This window comes from Podarcis erhardii (assembly GCF_964252035.2).
Source record: "Podarcis erhardii genome assembly, chromosome: 7".
NCBI lineage: Eukaryota > Metazoa > Chordata > Lepidosauria > Squamata > Lacertidae > Podarcis > Podarcis erhardii.
Window position 1 is genome coordinate 58,026,478 of NC_138511.1, and position 14,294 is coordinate 58,040,771.

General features: G+C 47.2%; 1 long non-coding RNA gene across 1 annotated transcript; it reads right to left on the minus strand.

Moving 5' to 3' along the window:
• Positions 1 to 217: 217 nt before the first annotated feature.
• LOC309347568 lies at positions 218 to 2,981 on the minus strand. The gene is made up of 2 exons (XR_014158982.1): positions 2,398 to 2,981; positions 218 to 1,335 (listed from the first exon to the last, which is right to left on the minus strand). It is a non-coding gene; the product is annotated as an uncharacterized lncRNA (long non-coding RNA).
• Between the last annotated feature and the right edge of the window lie 11,313 nt (positions 2,982 to 14,294).

Below are 14,294 nucleotides of genomic sequence, written 5' to 3' on the forward strand. Positions count from 1 at the left end.
CTCACCCCATCACGGGGATTCGAACCGCCGACCTTCTGATCAGCAAGTCCTAGGCTCTGTGGTTTAACCCACAGCGCCACCTGCGTCACGAAGCTGGTAAAACGTGGACTGGAAAAGTTAACTGTTGGGTGGATTTGTTGCTGGTTGACTGACCAAACCCAAGATACCCCCCTTCTGTTTCCTTCCATTGCCCACCTTCAGTGAGGAAGATCAGTACTCTTGGAGTTATTACTTTATTATACAAAAAGCATTTGCTCAGGTCCTTTTAAAAATTACGACACTGTAATTGGAGTTCACATCCCCTCAGTCACAGCAGGCTCCGAGCCAAAGGAGATGTTGATCTGATAAACATTTAGAAAGACAACGGCGTCCGAGACCCAGGAATTGAGTTATCTTTGTTTCTGACAACTTTCTGACTAACAGCCCACCTTGGCAAGCAGGGGTCCCTTCCTTTGACTTGGGTTTGTCTGATACAATTAGAGACTGGCGGAATTAAATGGCCTGCAAGGAGGGAGGCTCCCCAAGGGTGGGGGGCAAAATGCCTGAAGCAATCTCCTCGCGGAGCAGACAAGTGACACTGGCTGGTGGATCAATATTGTCTGTGTTATTAATATCAAAAGCATATTTACTTTGTTTTCGCTTGCCTGGCCATCGTCCAATTCAGGGCCATGGCTGGCCCGAGCCATTTGCGTGCGCCATAATTTACTTTGCTGCGTTTTTAAGGTATTGTTTTGTCAGGGCCAATAACTGTGATGTTATAAATGATCCCACAGTGTCTCACTCCCTCTTTGGGGTAGATGCAGCAAAATTAATTTCTAAAAGTTTCATATCAATTACTCCCGTCCTTGAGTTATGCACGGGGACAAAAGCCCAGGAGGCTTCAAGGCATGGAGGGAGCAGTACGAAGCAGCTTAAGGACCAGCTCGGGCATTTGACTGTCCCCTAATAAATGCATCAAATTAAACAACACTTGAGCCAAATAAATATTGGCCACTTAGCAAAAAACAAAACAAAACCCACAGCATTGATTTTTATGGTGAGCAACATTTACATAATAAACCACTTGAGCAGAGAACCTGTCAGTTCATGAGCAGATGCCTTGTGGAATTGCCACAACAGCTGGTGTCACTCCAAGAGGACTTGCTGGATTTCAAAGGAAAGAAAAGATGCAGATGGAGAATCCCCTGACTTCTTCGACTCCTGCTTGAAGAAGGAGTGCTTTCAGCTGGGAGGAGGGCTCTGGCGTCCTTGATGGGGAACACCAGCTCGGGGAAGCCGTGTCTCTCCCCTCCTCTCATAAGACTAGCACTCATGGGAGTCCAATGAAGCTGTATGCTGGAAGATTCAGGACAGATAAAAAGAAGGATTCGTCACACAGCACAGAGTTAAACTATGGAACTCACTCCCACAGGAGGCAGCGATGGCTACCAATCTAGACAGTTTTACGCGACGATTAGACAAATTCATGGAGGAGGAGAGGGCTATCGATGGCTACTAGCCATGATGGCCATTCGTTGCCCCTACAGTCAGTGGCAGCAATGCTTTTGAATACCAGATGCTGGGAACCAAGGGAAAGGAGAGTGCTCTTGTGCTCAGGTCCTGATTGTGGGTTTTCCACAGACATCTGTGAGAACAAGATGCTAGACCAGGTGGGGTCTTCTCCTGTTCCTCTTATCTTCTTATACCATGGTCAGTTCTTGGGGTGCCGTTCCTTCTGCCTTTGGTGATGCTGCTGGGGGCAGGACACAGAGTGGGTGCCTCTGCCTGCCTCCAGGACTCCCCTCCCAAAAGCCAGTCAGTCAGGGACCCCAGGGTGGTAATTTCCAGAGGGCAGCCCCTGCTGACTGGGGGAGGGGTGATTAAACAGAGCCTGAATACTCGGCTTTGCAAAAGCTCTGAGTCTATTTTCGGGGGGGCGGTGACTGAGTTGGCAGCCTTCGATCCCTTCCAAACAGCCTGGCAGTGCAATCTCCTTTCCCAGGGACTGCCTGTGGCTGCCTCTTTCCAGCAGGCCCTGACATATGGAAATGCCTTGTATTCCTATTGATTAGACACTTAAGCATTCTCTGTGTTAATTATCTTATATTTATATTCTGTGGGGAGGAGGAAGAAAACCGATGCTTGCATCACTCACCCTGCAGACAGGCCCTCACAGGGCCAAACTCTTTTGGAATGCAAATGCTGCCAAGGTGAAGGATGGGAAAGGCAGAAAGGCAGGGTGGATGCAGTTGCAAGGAAATGGCTCCCCCTGGGCTTAATGCCATTCTGCATCCCATGGGGCTTCTGCCATGGGGCAACATTGATTCCAACCCCCCCCCCCATGTATTTTTGAAGTGCCCCAAACCTGGGCACAGAATTCCAGGGAACCCCATTACTGCCATCCCTGGACATACTCACTCAGGGAAAGGTCCTGTAGGACTAACAGAGGCAGAGAAATATTTTGGAGAACCATGTCTGGAAGTGGCAGGACAAAAGATGGGGAGGGGAGAGAAATTTGATCCACTTTGCGTGAACTGCTCTAATGTTAGGCTTCTGTTATGCCACTGTGCAGTGCTTGGAGTCACAAGATTCTGTTTACATTCCAGACTTCTGGAAGTCTCACGGGAGATGGATGTTGATGTTACTGGTTTCCTGTTTCTTTGTTCCAATTGGTTCTCTGTCTTTCACAGAGAGCAGATGCATATTCTTTTCTGTCCTGCATAGTTAGAAATAAAACGTAGCGATGTAGCTCATATTTCTCGCTCTTCTGCTGCTGTTTGGATACTCTGCAAAATGGGAACGTGCCTGAAGCCTCATTAAATGCTTAGGTCATTAATCACCGTCGGAGGAGATTCCAAAGACTCGACCGGGTGGAGTAGAGTTCCAACACCTAATTCCCACCTTCTCAGTAAATATGTGGACAGCAACACAGCTGTTCTTTGAAATTCTCTCTTCTCTGAATTTTGCAAATGTAGTTTCTCCAGCCAGGGAATGTTTATAGAAAGGTATGTAGTAGGATAAAACGTGTGTTAAAAAGGCACAGATGCATGAAAATAACTTCCAAAAATACATTGTATAAGGGGAAATCACTTTGTAAGACATGTGTATGCTAGGCACAATGGCATACAAAATTGTGAATCTTAGGAGAAGTTCACACTAAAATGCTGATGAATTTTCATGAGGACTTTTAAAAATAAAACACACACACAAACCCATGTGGAAATAGAAAATACTGAGGATCATCTAGTCCAACCCCCTGCAATGCAGGAATATGAAGCTGTCCCATAAGAGAATCAAACCTGCAGCCTTGGTGTTATCAGCACCACCTGAGCTATCCAGTTGGTTGTTTTATTTATTGCATTTCTACATTTTCTCCAAGGACCTCAAGGTGGTGTACATGGTTCTCCCCCTACTCATTTAATCCCCACAATGACCCTATGAGGTTAGGCTGAGAGGCAATGACAGGCCCACGGTCACCCAGTGAGCATACTGGCCAAGTGTGGATTTGAACCCTGGTCTCTCCCAGGTCCTGGCCTGACATTACACCATGCTGGCTCTCAGTTTGGCCTCACAAGCCACCCAGCTGCCTTTAAAATGCCTTATTGAGCCTCTCTCTCTTTTCTCCATAAATGGCCTGACATTAAATTCCTCCAAGGGTTTCAATGTGACATGTGCACACATATACAAACACACACACACACACACACACACACACACGACTTTCTCTTCCTCACCCCTATTTTCACAATGACAACCCAGTGGTGCTAAAACAGGGCTAAGCATCTCCTGCCCACTCTGGGTGTAATTATTTTGTGGGAGTGATCCAATTGCACCAGCACAACAAATACACATTGAAAATAAGAGCTGTTTGACAGCGGAACAGAAAACCTCAGAAGGTGGTGGACTTTCCTTCATTGGAGGTTTTGAAGCAGAGCTTGGGTGGCCATCTGCCAGAGATTCTTGAGCTGCGATTCCTGCATTGCAAGGGGTTGGGCTATTTGATCCTTGGGGTTCCTTCCAACTATGACTCTACGAAAAAGAATCAGGCTTTCTGCTGTTTGGAAAGCAATGAGGAAAGGCATTCAGTTGTGTGGGATGAACTGGTGATTAATAAACTCCTTGCAAGCAAGCTGGGGATGGATGCAGAACAAAGGCTCCCCCTGCTCCCACAAACCTATCAAGGCAAATAGCTATAACCTCACCTCTTTGTCAGTCTGCTGCCAGCAAATCAGGATGATGGATCAATTAACAGGTTGTCTGGAGGGGCCCTAAGAGAGACTGACTGGCCCAATGTCCCCCCTTTGTGGCTGAGCTGGGAAATTGCAGGCCCTCCACCACTGCCTTGGGCAGTGGGTGGGAATGGCTTGAGATTGATCCTCATGCACAAAAGTTCAGACTGCAGTTTTGCTGGCCAGGGCCGGCCTGCCTATGAGGCAGACTGAGGCAGCTGCCTCGGGGGGCAGAATCCCATGGGACAGTGCCCCTGTAGGCAACCTGCCTGCCCCTGCTGCCACCACTGGAGAAGAAAGGATAAGAAAAGCTTCTTGAGATCCCATGATCACTGTGTGACTCTGAAAAGCAAGGCTTCAATGTGGGGGTGGAGGGCAGGGGGAAGCAGCCAGGGGTCACCTTCCCATTTTGCCTAGGGCGGCGAAATGGGTTGGACCACCCTTGTTGCTGGCTACCAGTCTCCTAAGCAGGAAAGACCCTGTGTTTCAAGTAAGTCCTGGGTCTTTTGATGGAGGCTGCTCCCCATAAATTGCCTAGATCAGGTTAAGTAATGCTCCCCTGCCCCCTTCTCCATCTTGCAATTTCCCTTCCTGGTGTCCCAAATTTTGGTTCAGCCTGCCCTATTGCAATTACAGCATAGCTGCTGCATTGGTATAAATCTAATAGACTTTTTGGCCTTGTCAGATTAAAACCTACCTCTCAGCCCACTGCAGTCCTCTAGATCTCCTTAAATCTGTACTTGGCTGAGGATTTATGGCCAGGAATTGCATTTTGCAAAATGATTAAAGTTACCAAACAGCCATAAAAAGTTGCAGCGGCAAATATCATTTTTTTGAAAGCCTGCTTAATTTATAAGAGGTGGAAGGTTTATTGTCATTTAGAGTCCACAGTGATGCAGCAATTTCACATCCCGCTGGTGCTTGTACATAGACGGCAGCTGGCTCATTGGTGAGTTTTGCATGTTTTAAAGTACCAAGTTTGGATCTGAGGCTGCCTGCAGAAGCAGGGAAATGTGGGGTTCAGTCACAGCCCAGCGTTCTGCTCCTGGTGAGGCTCAGCCCAGTTCCTTTCCACAAGCAGGAAGGGTGGGTGAGTGGACAGGTGGATGGGCTTTCTGGCAAGGGGATGCAGGCAACTGAGTGAGCCCTCCTGTCCTGACTGAGCCCAGCCCCCATGAGAGCTACCAAGGGTGTTTGGTTTCCCCCCTCATCAGCACATCTTTAGAGTTTGCATTTACCTGATGTGGTTCTCCTTCAGATTTTGATTTCCATAATTCTGATGCAGTCAGGTGAGAGGGAGGACCCACTGGCTGTTTAACAGGGAAAGTGCTTATCCCAGCTGCATCCATGCCCGAAATCCGCACTCGGCACTTGTCTGCCAATTATTCTTAATTGGCTGGGACAACAGAACGGTCCGACTTGCTTGGGACCCGGATCCTGCAATTTGCTTAGGGCAGATTTCACTATGTGTGCTGAATTTTGAAATTCCTTAAATCATTAGTATTTTAGGAGGGAGAGTAGCGAAGCATTGCAAATGCGCACAACACCTGAACTCAGAAATATTCTCCTTGCTCTCCAGGAACATTTACTCCAAAGTAATCTGCTGCCTGTTTGCTATCAGGAAGACTGTCGCCTTTAAGATGTGGGCACGTTCATTTCAATGAGTCTACAATGAGTATGTCTAACAATGGTTATCACCTGTTTGAATATAATTTATACATCTTTTTGCTTTTGCTTTTTTAATAGGCTGCTTTTCGAACAGAAGACTTCACAAAGTGGTTTACAAAAATATGCACCAACAAATAAGCCATAATGCAGTTTTAAAACAAGATGAAAACAGACATTCCATGACATTTGCAACATACAAAATACTACTAAATTCACCATATGCTGAGAGTGTTCTGACAAAACTCTAAAGAAAACTCTGAAGTGAAGGAGAATGTTGAGAAATGTGGTGTTTGTGTGGACACTGGCAATTTTGAAGAACACGGCCCACCATTTAAAGGTCTTCAATGAACTAGGAGACCTGGAAATTTTATTTATTTATTTATTTTCATTATATGGTGGGACTTCATTTCTTACACTTTAGGTACAAATTCTCAACCCGCACCGATGAAGGAAATTTGGTTTATCTTGATGGACCCTTTTCCTGAACAAACAATGCAAAAAATACTTTGATATTCGACTCCTGGAATTGCTGGTTTTTTATTGATTAAATAAAGTTGATTGCTTAACAATAATAATAAGAAAAAAATACATTGCATCTACATTTTGGAAAGCTTTTCTGACCTTTGCACACCTCCAGTGGCGTAGCGTGGGTTATCAGCACCCGGGGCAAGGCAAGTAATTTGCGCCCCCTAACCCGTGGATTTGCGCCCCCTAACTCGTGGATTTCCCTAACCCCCAGATGTTGCGCCCGGTGCGGCCGGCCCCCCCTGCACCCCCCACGCTACGCCACTGCACACCTCACATGCTATCGTAACCAGATTTTGCATGGTGGTTCCTGAGATCAAGGAGCAGGTTTTTGCCTGTCTTTCCATACAGCTGGATTCCATTTTGAATTGCGACGGAGGGATGAACTTTTCAAAACCCCTGATTTTAAAAAATAAAAATAAAAATGGGGGGGTGTCCTTAGAATTCCTGAGCTGTGCCAAATGCGAGGCTGCTGTGTTCTTATAATTACCGGGTGTTTATGGGGAGCCCCTCGGGACATGGTTTCCTGTGGGAAAACAGCATCTAAAAAAATTAAATTAAAACAAAATCACCTGTGGAAATCCCAGAGCCTGCATGTGAACTATAGAAGTGGCCTGCAATTTGCTGGTGGTTGTAGAGGATCCCTTGCAGAATGCTGCTAACTCTCTGACATGGAGTGTTACATGACCTGTGGGGTCCCTTCCAACTCTACAGTTCTGTGATTCTGGGGGTGCAAAGCCCTGCAGCATCCATTGTCTTCAAGGCGGGGAGGAGGAGCACAGGCCCTTGGGCTGCCCAGCCACCTCCCCCCCCCCGTGCCTTCCAAAGGGGCTCCTTTTAAGGAAGGCTTCAATGTATGAAATATAAATAAGCATTAGCCGAATGAAATTAATGCTTCCAATATTGTTCTAGGTTTGCTCATACGCAGCAGCCGTTTATGAAATTGCAGGGGGATATTAGAGTTATATATTTGCAACCTGTCAACTGGCCATTCCCTCTCCCTTCTCACTGCTCCATACAGGAGGGGAGCTCTTTTAGGATAACATCAACCTTGGTGAAATACATCATGTTTCACTAATATATCCTCAAATGCCTGGTAAAAAGGCCTTGCCCCAACAACATATGAATATTTAAATGACAGTTAATTATTCATAGCACAGCTTTATTAATATTTGCTGCAGTGAGCCGGTGGGGCAGCACCGACGCCTCTCCCCCCCCCCCATACCACCTGCGGGGGCTAGAGGCAAAGGTGGTCCTGGGACTTGGGCGTTTCCACCCCGGTGGGCTGGGGAGTGGGGAGGAGAATATGTTTCAGACTAGCAAAAGGACTCTGCCTGCTGGATCCAATATCTGGAGAGGTCAGCCCTGGCTCATCTGAATGCCCCCTCCCTTCCTCCTCTAAGAAAGGGTCCATATTAGCATTTCCATGTGCATGGGGAGGGGGATTCAACTTTTAATTATTTAATATTGTTTGATTTCCTTTGCAGACTGCCATCTTGTTTTACGAAAGGTGTCATAGGAATACTATTTGAAATGAATAGTGGGTGTAAATGTCATTACAACTTTGGAATGTCATATACTGGCTATATCCCCAGATTGCAGCTGGGGGAGAAGGGAGTCTACAGCCACTTTCTATTTTGATCTTTGCATTCCAAATAGAGGTGAAGATTTCTAGTGACTGACAACAAGAAAGGCTCTCTCATCAAGGCCCTGAGAACCGTCCCTGGAATTTGATTGGCACTTTCATTCCACGTCTCCACCCTTGTGGTCCTACACAGGACACTCCCCTGGTGAGGATCAGATTTCAGTGGGGAATTGTACATCTTACACACAGCTCTGTCAGCAGGTTGCAGGCAACTTTCCGCTGTCCTTTGAAACCTCGGTGGCTTTAAAGGAGGATTGGAAAGATTCGTGGAGGAGGATAAAGCTATCCATGGCTACTAGCCATGATGGCTATGCTCTGCCACCGCTCTTAGAGGCAGTCATGATTCTGACGACCATTTGCTGAAAAACTACAGGAAGAGACTGTTGCTTTTCTGCTATGGCCCTACTTGAGGGTTTCCCATAGGCATCTGGTTGGCCCCTGTGAGGACAATGTGCTGGACTAGATGGGCCATTGGCCTGACCCAGCAGCTGTGCTCTTCTACTCATGTTCTTATGACCCACATGTTACACCGAGGAGCAAGGAGGCCATGAGCCCACTAATTGCCCAAGCAATTCTTTGTGTCAACCTCCTCCTCCTTTCCCCTGGACTGGCATTTCTGTGGCTGAATCCCACTGGGAGGGAGGGCCGCCTGCCACGCTTCCCAGGCGCATCCGAGGAGTTTAGCCTGCAGCACTTGGATAGTTGAAAATTCAAGATCCGTGTTGACTGCCTAGGAGGCCACCGCACAGGACTCAGCCATTTTGCAATTGCACCTCATTAGACATGTTTGGGGGTTTATAAGGGAGCTGCAAGTATAAATATTATATTTGCCTCCAGGTTATCTTTAAAAATGGATTTCTCTCCTCCTCCTCCTCCTTCTCCTCCTCCTCCTCTCCCCTCCCCCCTCTGTTTTTGTTGTAGCTTGTCAGCCCCTCTATCCAGCAAGTTCCCATCTTCAGGGCACTGCAGCAGCACAGCGTTCAAGCACCAGGCACCCTCTCGTCAAGGGCTGATTAGCCGGGTGATGCCCTGCCAATTAGGCCAGGCTGCAGCCAGAGACAGCAAGCAGGGGAAAGTCACCCTCAACCAAGGAGGAGGAGGAGAAGCAGCTCCAGCTTGTCCTTGCTGTGCAAAACCAAGGTGGACATCCAGGCTGGGAAAATCACCCGGGGCTTCTCTGTGCCCTGAGACAATGAGTTTCTGACCAGAGGGAAGCAGAGATGCCTTTTGTTGGTGTTGCTGAATCAGGGAACTGAGCTTGTGCATCTCCCACCTACTGGCCATTTACCTAGATGAGGCTCTCGGCCTGCATTCTTCCCAAGATCTTTCCATGCCATTCCTCAAAACTCTACCCCATGCAAAAGGTTCATTTGCCCTCCCTAGCAGGAAAGGCTCAGAGGATATTGTGGAGCCAGGAACACCAGAAAGATGGGCAAAATTCTCATCTGCTCCTCCACCTGGAAGGTGGAAACCTCTCACATGTAGCCAGCAAAGGCTTCAGCCCCCATTCTTCCCTTCCCCCTCCCCACGGTCAAAGAAGCCAAGACCCCTCTCCTTTCAGTGTCCTGGAAAGATAAAAGGAAAGAATCCTAGAAACTACTGAAGTTGGGGGTGGATTGGTTGGTCACTGCCACATGAGTTTGGGAGTTGGCAGGAGATGTTTGGGGTCTTGCATTTGATCAAGCTGAGCAGTTTTTCAGATGATTCTTAGCATAAAATGCCAAGAGGAAGGCGCTCCATTTGTTTCTTTAAAAAAAAAAATCAATGAGATGAAACATTCCCTCTAGACCTATAATATTTATTTCAATGTTCTGTCAATAAATATAACAAGGTTAGCTTTCTATCAGGTTAGCTGGAAAAATCACTGAAGAGAAGTTCCATTTGTTAGACTTGATTACAAAAAGCAATCAATAAGGAAGAAATTGCCCCCTACTGCTATTAAAATAAAATAAAAAGATGAAGGGTTCCATGGACCCATTCTGGGGTAGATATTGTTACATTCTACCTCACTCTCCAGCTGTGTGAGACCTCAGGGGTACCACACAACTGTGGGAATGTTCTGGGGTGCAGGAGAGGATATATTGACTAATTATATCCTTATCCAACTTGTGCTAACAAGTTCCCAAAATATCAGCAGAGTTTATAAACATTCCCCTTTTAGTTCGCAACGGTAACGTGTGCACAGGTTCGCTAGAACCTCTATAATAATTACTCTGGTAATTTCCCCTTTTGTTCCCTCTTAAAATACAAGACACGACACAGTCTTTATAAAAGTATAAAAGAGTTTACTCACGTTCTGTTCACAATATGATCCCAGAAGGTAGGCAGGCTTAAAAAGGTTACATGCACTTAGAAACTATCTTATAGCAAGATAGCCCTTATCTCCTCTCTTGGCTGGGAGCCAAGAGAGCATCCTTAGATGTTTCCTCATGGAAGGAAGATGGCAGAGAGAGAGGCAAGAGGCAAGAGAGAGAATGGCTGCCTGCCCTGTGCTTTTATCATTACCTGCACAGGTGAGGCCACACCCACCTCTGGTCACATGCGGAGGAAGTCCGTCCCCAGGAAGTTTACCTGCTTGCTGGACAGACATCCCTCCCCATGTTCTAACATGTACACTCTAGGAATGTTGTCATTGACTGCTCCTGTGTTTACATCCCACAACAACTACCCTGGTTCGGTTTCCTTGGAATGAAAGTCAGTGGAGACTGTGGTGTCTTTAGGATACATGCAAAGATATACACAACTTGAGAAGAAGATGGGGGGGGGCTGACAGCATTGACACCCCAGCAGATCTTGTGTCTCCATTAATCACAGCTTTGGATCCAGCACAGATCAAGCATGGCTCTGTGCCTCCAACTTCCAGCTTGCTTCCAGTTCAGACACACCACACTGACTATTGTTCTCCTACCTAGCAGTTAGGTGATGGGGTTGAGGAAAGGCACACCCACTAGCTTGGAGAACACCATCACTTACAGTAGTAGTACAGTGGTATCTTGGGTTACAAACACCTTGGGTTACCAACACTTCGGGTTACAGACTCCACTAACCCGGAAGTAGTACCTCAGGTTAAGAACTTTACCTCAGGATGAGAACAGAAATCTTGATTTGGTGGCAGCAGGAGGCCCCATTAACTAAAGTGGTACCTCAGGTTAAGAACAGTTTCGGGTTAAGAACAGACCTCTGGAACGAATTAAGTTCTTAACCTGTGGTACCACTGTATGTCTTGCAACCTAATTCATTATTTTGGGAGGCTGACAAGGACACTTAAGTGGTGCTGGAGAGCGAGCAAGGAGGCGGAGAGGCTGTCGCTGCCACCGAGGCCCAGTATCCTATGGCACATCAGCTCTGAGGTGCAGGCAGAGAGCAGGGCTACCCTGGGTGGGAAGAAAGAGGAAGTGGATCAGAGCACAAGGAGTCTTGATTTATTTATTTTTAAGTGCTTTGTGCATCCGGGTCTAATCTTGCCCCTTTCTAAAATTTGTTTATTGGTGTGTGTTTTTCCTTTTGTGAATCTACCAAATAATAAAACAAAATAAGATCAGGATTCAGAGGTTTTCTCAGGACAGTGGAGGGTGTGTGTGCTGGGTCCCATTGGTGAAGTGATGATGACACTCTCCCTTCTTCAGATAAGAAATGCTCTCCTGTGGAGGACAAAAATGAGAGGTCGAGGAGGGTCAGTTGTGAGGGGGTGAGAAATGCCCCAATTTTCATCTGAGGAAGGCTGAAGGGTATGTACATGTTGGATGTCCAAAATCCCCTCCCTGCCTTTCAGTATCACCTGCAGGAGTGGGGAAGGGTGGCCCACTCACTGCAAGTCCTCAGGTGCTGAGCAGGGAAGAGCTTGTGAGATGGAGGGTTGCTGTGCAGACAATTAACACCCCAGTTAAGCAATTAGAGGCCTTTGTAATTATTCACTGTATTGCACAACTGTCTCCTGCTTCAGAAGGAAAATGAAAGCACAAGTTTGGGAGGAAATCACAGGTGGGCATTTCTGGGGCCATCTGAGACTTGGCATTGCCCAAATAACCAGGCCCAACAGACGCCTTCCGGCATGTGATCTCTCCTCACGCCAATGTGGGTTTTGTCAGGGGAGGGGGGTCGTTGCCCCAGAGAGGCACCTCACTCATTAATTTATTTATTTGTGTACACCCCCCCCCCCATGCAAATGGTTCCTGCAAAGCAGGTTCCAATAAGGGGAGGGGAGACTTGTGTGTTTCCCATGGGGGTGTTTCCCATGGGGGTGGGAAGTGGCTGCTTTCACACATATCCTTTCCTCAGGGCCTCTGCAAGGGAACAGGAAGCTAGGAAGAACTGTGATGGGTTTCCCACCTTTGGGGTCCAGGTCAAGTGAGAAGGGGGTTGCTAGTTACAAACGCCATTAGCTTGAGGATTACATTGGGGTCTTAACTGGCCTTTGGGGAAGCTTTATTCACCCTTAATTTCATTTCTTATGTTTTAAACGTATTGTTAATTGTTGAACGTTAGTGCTATAGCCATATTAGGATTTCAATTATGCATTGTAATTATTGTATGGCTGAGTTTAGACTTCTGTGGAAATGCAGCCTGTAACTAAGCTGGCTGAGAAATCCAGTATTACTGGACTAGTATAAATATACCTTCTCAACTCCAGGGAGCACTAGATGGTGGTGATTTGGGTCCATTTCAACCTGACCTCAGGCCTGGGTTTGGGATAGGAACAACCTTGGCTGTATGGCGGTCACTTAGGTCAAAGAATGGCTGGGGAGGGGAGATGGGGCTTCCTTACTGGTTCTTAGAGGCTTTGGATACCATCAGTCATGGTATCCTTCAGGGCCAACTGGCTGAATTGGGCTTTGGGTGGGGGGTAGACATAGTATTGCATTGCCTCCAGCCTTCCTTAGCTGTTGATCTCCCACAAGGGGCTGCTGGTGACAGAAGGGTCTGAGTGTGGCCTTCTGTGCCAGCCTGTGGACTTTGGCCCACAAGGTGTTTCAAGGTTCCTTCTTATCCACTCCGCCATTCAAAAACTACATGAGGCAGCTAGGAAACATCCTTCAGAGGACTCGTGGTCATCCATATGCAGATGGCACACACAGTTCTTTCTCCACCCGCTCATCCCAGGGCTGTGGAACTCTTGAACAAGTGACTAGAAGTGATTTGGGGGAGGAATAAAGGTGAACAAGCGGAGCTCAATCCAGATAAGAACACAAGAAGAGCTTGCTGGATCAAGCCAATGGCTCACCTATGAAGGTATGTTCTGTTGGCTGAAGAACTGGTGGGTTCAATGCCAATGTTTTGCAAGGAGTTTGCTGGGTCATGCCAGACAATCAAAGAATCATGGAATTGTAGAGTCAGAAGGGACTGAAGGGACTGTCATTTAGTCTAACCCCCTGCAATGAAGGAATCACAACTAAAAACAACAACAACCCTGACAGATGGCCATCCAACCTCTGCTTTAAAACCTCCAAGGAAGGAGAGTCCACCACCTTCCAAGGGAATCTGTTCCACTCTTGAACAGCTCTTACCATCCGAAAGTTTGTCAGAATTTCCTTTCCTGTCATTTGAATCCATTGGTTGGGATCCTCTCCTCTGCAGCAGCAGAGAACAAGCTTGCTCCATCCTCCATGAGACAGCCCTTCAGATCTTTAAAGGTGGCTGTCATACCCTTCTCAGTCTTCTCTTCTCCAGGCTAAACAGACCCAACTTTCTCAACCACTCCGCTTCATAAGGCTTGGTTTCCTGACCCTTGGTCATTGTGGTTGCCCTCCTCTTCACACCTTCCAGCTCTGGGTCAAGCATCTTGGGTGATTTGTCTCCCTATCTGGAGTGCTGCTTTCTGTGTACAATTGAGATGTCTGATTCTTTCTCTCCCCGCCCCGCTCCACTTTCCAAAGCATGAGTTCTGGTTTTGCTGCAGCCTGAACTCTAAGCAAATGCACCCCTCATTCACGGGGGACGCACCAGCCATGGCCCAAATGACAGCGAGCCAAGCTCTTCTCAAAGTGACATCTCTGCTCCTGCCACCACTTTCAAAACCCAGCCATTGGGCCAGCAGCCACACAAGTGAGCCTTATTTATAGCCCTCCCCTGTCTGGCTCATTTCCTCCAACTTCCCCACCAAACGATCTGAATAGAAACGACACTATTGACTATCTGGGCAACAATAAAGCCCTTATAGAAATAAGATTTTTATAGTTTCAAGACTGCAGGCCTGAAGAGCATATGAATTACAGGAGGAGAGGGAACTCCAGTTGAGCCCATTTGAAGCG